Raw genomic sequence first — 4,795 nt, forward strand, 5'->3', positions numbered from 1 at the left:
GGGAGAGTTCCCGACTTCAGGTAGTTGAGTATGGGGGTCATCCATCTTTGCTGTTGGTTGGATATATTTAGCGTTTCTTCCACTCTTAACACGGAGGGAGATTGTAAGGTTTCTTGGAGGAGACTTCTGTTGTTGCCTCCGGGCTTGGTGCTGGCGAGCTTTAAGAGGGCGTCTGCCCGGGCGTTTTGTTCCCGAGGTATGTGCTGGATTTGTATTTCTGAAAAATGGCGTAATTGTGCCTGTGTTTGGTCCAGGTATTTTTTCATAGTTGGGTCTTTGGCCTGGTAGCTTCCATTTACTTGTGATGTGACGACCTGGGAGTCGCTGGAGATTGTGATTCTCTGGGCTCCGACCTCTTCGGCTAGCTTTAGACCTGCTAGTAGGGCCTCGTATTCGGCTTGGTTGTTCGAAGCCCGGAACTCGAATTTTAGGGATAGTTCTATCCGCGTTCCTTGGTCGCTTTCAAGTATAACCCCGGCTCCGCTTCCTGTTTTGTTTGCTTTCGAGTATAACCCCGGCTCCGCTTCCTGTTTTGTTTGAGGACCCGTCGACATACAGGTTCCATGAGAGTGGGGTTCCAGGGGTCTCCGTGTATTCTGCGATAAAGTCGGCTAGATACTGGGATTTTATGGCAATCCGGGCTTCATAGTGGAGGTCGAACTCGGACAGTTCCACCGCCCATTGTAGTATTCGTCCTGCCAGGTCTGTTTTTTGCAGGATGTGTCTCATGGGTTGGTTTGTTCGGACTTTGATGGTGTGGGTTTGAATGTAGGGACGGAGCCTCCGAGCTGTGAACACTAGGGCGTAGGCGAATTTTTCTATCTTCTGATAGTTTAATTCGGCCCCTTGTAGTGCCTTACTTACAAAGTATATGGGGTGTTGTCCTTGGTCATTCTCTCGTATTAATGCTGAAGCGACTGCTCGATGTCCAACCGAGAGTTATAGTACGAGCTCTTCCCCTTTTAGAGGTCGGGTTAGGATTGGTGGCTGCCCGAGGAATTCCTTGAATTCTTGAAAGGCTTTTTCGCACTCCGGGGTCCACGAGAAGGGTTTCCCTTTCTTTAGGAGTGAGTAGAGAGGTAGTGATTTTATCGCTGATCCTGCCAAGAATCTTGCTAGGGCGGCCAGCCTTCCATTCAGTTGTTGTACTTCTTTGACACACGTCGGACTCTTCATATTGAGTATCGCTTGGCATTTGTCCGGGTTTGCTTTTTGTTTGTAACCATTTCAACGAGTTCCTGTGCCTCTTCAGGCATTTTCTTCAAGTGGAGTGATCCACCAGTTGAATGATCCAAGGACATCTTGGACATCTCAGATAGATCATCATAGAAGATACCTAGGATAGTCCATTCTGAGAGCATGTCATGAGGACATCTCCTGATCAGTTGCTTGTATCTTTCCCAAGCTTCATAGAGGGATTCACCCTCTTTTTGTCTAAAGATTTGAACTTCCACCCTGAGCTTGCTCATCTTTTGAGGTGGAAAGAACTTGGTCAAGAAAGCTGATAAACCCCATTTTTAGGGTTTAGCTTGTGTTGATTTTAGGGGATTTTATCACCTTTTCTTACATTTATCAAATGAAATAGCATGGTATTTATTATTCTCCTTTATTTGTGCTTAAGTGTGAAAACATGCTTTTTAGGCCCTTAAATTGGTGATTTTGAATCACCTTAATTCCATTCGATGCCTTGATGTGTTTGTTGAGTGATCTCAGGTTCATGAGGCAAGTATTGAATGGAAGAAGTGAAGAGAAAAGCATGCATAGTGGAGAATCCATGAAGAAACAAGGATTTGGGGTGCTAAGATCGACGCGCACGCGCAGCAGATGTGCAAGCGTGGAAAATGAAGTCGCACGACGATGCATATGCATGACATGACGTGTACGCTTAGATAGAAAATGCCATTGACGCGTGCGTGTGGCCCATGCGTACGCGTCGCTGCTCGCACGTGACCCACTTAAAGGGAATCTGCTGGGGGCGATTTCTAGGCTTCCCAAGCCCAGATCCAACTCATTTCTAAGCCTATTACATGTAGAATTCAAATTGGGATCAACATATTTAGCACATAGTTTAGTTTAGTTGATGCTTTAGTTAGTTTCTAGAGAGAGAAGCTCTCTCTTCTCTCTAGAATTAGGTTAGAGATATATTAGAATTTCTTAGATCTAGGTTTTAATTCTTGTTCTCATCTACTTTTCTTTTCAATTTCTTGTTGCCACAAATTTACTCTTCTAGTTCCTTTTATTAATTTCTTGTTCTAGTTACTTTGTTGTTAATGTACTCTTGCTTCTTCTATTTTCCTTTAATGCAATTTATGTTTGATTTCTTTTATTGTTTAATTGCGTTATTATTGTTATCTCTTTGTAATTGGTAGTTGTAGATTTACTTTTCTTGCAATTTTATCTTGCTTTCCTTTTATGCCTCCCAAGTTTTTGATTAAATGCTTGGAAGGATGTTAGAGTAGATTTTTCTCCTCTTGGATTGAGTTGAGTAATTAGTGGCTCTTGAGTTATCAAACTCATTTGTTGATTCATGATTGGAAGTTGCTAATTGATTTGCATGTCACTAAAGCTAGTCTTTCCTTCGGATTAGACTAGGACGTGTGGATCCAAATTGATTATCTCCACTTGACTTGCCTTCATAGTTAGAGGTTAAGTAATTGGAGCAATGAACAATTGTTTTCACAATTAATGATGATAATGAGGATAAGATTTCTAGTTTTCATACCTTGCCAAGAGCTTTTATAGTTGCTAGTTTATTCCTTTTGCCATTTACATTTCTTGTTCCTTATCTTCAAACCCCAAAAATATACTTCATAGCCAAAAACAAGAACACTTTATTGCAATTCCTAGGGAGAACGACCCGAGGTTTGAATACTTTAGTTATTTTTTATTGGGGTTTGTTACTTGTGACAACCAAATTTTTTATTGAAGAAATTGTTTGTTAGTTTAGAACTATACTTGCAACGAGATTTCATTTGAGAAATTCTTTACAGATAGACAATTTCTGTTCATCAAAATGATGCCGTTGCCAGGGAATTGCAATTGTGTGCCTTGTTATTGGTTATTGTATATATCTTGAATTCTTGTTTGTTTTGCTAGTTTTAGGACTTGGTTTTCCTTGCTTCTTGTTAGTTTTTGTTTTCATTTTCTATTTTCATTATAAATTCTCATCGTTTTGGCTATGAGTTTGGTTACGATTATGTTGTAGAAAATGGAGATTACAATGACAACATGCATCAAGGGTGGAACAATCAAAGATGGGAGGAGCCTCAAGGAATCGATCACTCCTCTTGGCAACAACCTCCGATTCCTTATAGGTATAATTCCCATCCTAATGCATGTCAATTCAATGGCTTTGGTGAATTTCTTTGTCATAATCAACAACCACCATCATATGCCTATGAACCCTATCCTCAACATGACCCTCAACCAAACTCACAATCCCTTTTTTACCAAACACCTCTATATGACCCTAATCCTTATCCACCATACCAACAACCATATGAGCCATATGAACCACACATAGAACCACTACAATTCCAACAAAATTACTCCCAAGAACCAGTTCAATACTTACCATCTCCACATTTCCTCCAAGAAGAACCACTTCTCTATCATGAACTCTTCCTTCAAAATAATGAACCCTCCTGTTCCGAGGGTTACCTGAAACGTGTAGCTCGGTCGTTTTGGAGAGGCCCGAGGTGGGGGTCAGGGACCCGAGCTTGATATGTGGAGTGGTTGGTGGTTGTACCTGCAATGACACTCCGATGCTTAAGTTAGCATGGGTTCAAGCAGATATGTGTAGAATGTGGAATGTGTGTCATACCTGGGTGCTCCAGTGTATTTATAGTAGTTGGCCATGATCTTCCCTGGATAAGATATTCTTATCTTATCTTATCTTTTGGGAGTTTTATCTCTATCTTTGTGGAACCGCCTTTCCTAGGCCTTTTCGGCCTTTAGATTTTGGGCTGCGTTCCTTTTGATGGGCCTTCTTAGCTTTATTGTCCGAGGTCCGACCTCAGGCGTGGGCCTTGGGACGAGGTCGGACCTTTCATGGATTTCGCCGAGTTGGAGGAGCCCGGTCAAGGTATGAACAGATTCTTTGTTGGTTTAGAAACTATACTTGCAACAAGAATTTGTTGTGAAATTCTATACCAACAAATATTCTCTCATCAAAATGGCACCATTTCCGGGGAATTGCAATTGTGTGCCTTGTTATTGGTTATTGTATACATGTGAATATTGTGAATATGTTTTCCTTTTGCTTCTTTGTTAGTTTTTGGTAGTTGTAGGAGTTTGTTCTCTTTATTTGTTACTAGTTTTTGTTTTCATTGTTCCTTGCTATCATGAATTCTCACTTTGACTATGAGTTTGGTTACAATTATGTTGTAGGAAGTGGGGATTACAATGAAGAGATGCATCAAGAATGGGACAATCGAAGGTGGGAGGAGCCATATGCATATGATCAATCCTCTTGGCAACAACCTCCACCAATGCACTATGAAGAAAAGCCATTCTGTGGTGCATACCAATCAAATGGCTATAGTGATTCCCCTTGTGACTATCAAGAACCACCGCCATATGCCTATGAGCCATATTCTCAACATAGCCATCAACCATACTCACAAGCCCCTTTTCACCAAACACCTCCATATGATCCTAACCCCTATCCACCATACCAACCACCTTTTGAGCCATATGAACCACACATGGAACCACCACAATATCAATACTCCCAAGAACCACCTCAATATAGACCACCTCCCTATCAAGAAGAATCACCTTCCTATCATGAACC

General features: G+C 41.4%; 1 non-coding gene across 1 annotated transcript; it reads left to right on the forward strand.

Annotated features, from left to right (window-relative positions):
* The first annotated feature begins 1,359 nt into the window (after positions 1-1,359).
* LOC127748223 (small nucleolar RNA R71) lies at positions 1,360-1,463 on the forward strand. Its single transcript, XR_008010165.1, has one exon. It is a non-coding gene; the product is annotated as a small nucleolar RNA R71 (small nucleolar RNA).
* Positions 1,464-4,795: the final 3,332 nt, after the last annotated feature.

Source organism: Arachis duranensis, chromosome 5 (assembly GCF_000817695.3).
Source record: "Arachis duranensis cultivar V14167 chromosome 5, aradu.V14167.gnm2.J7QH, whole genome shotgun sequence".
NCBI classification, from domain to species: domain Eukaryota; kingdom Viridiplantae; phylum Streptophyta; class Magnoliopsida; order Fabales; family Fabaceae; genus Arachis; species Arachis duranensis.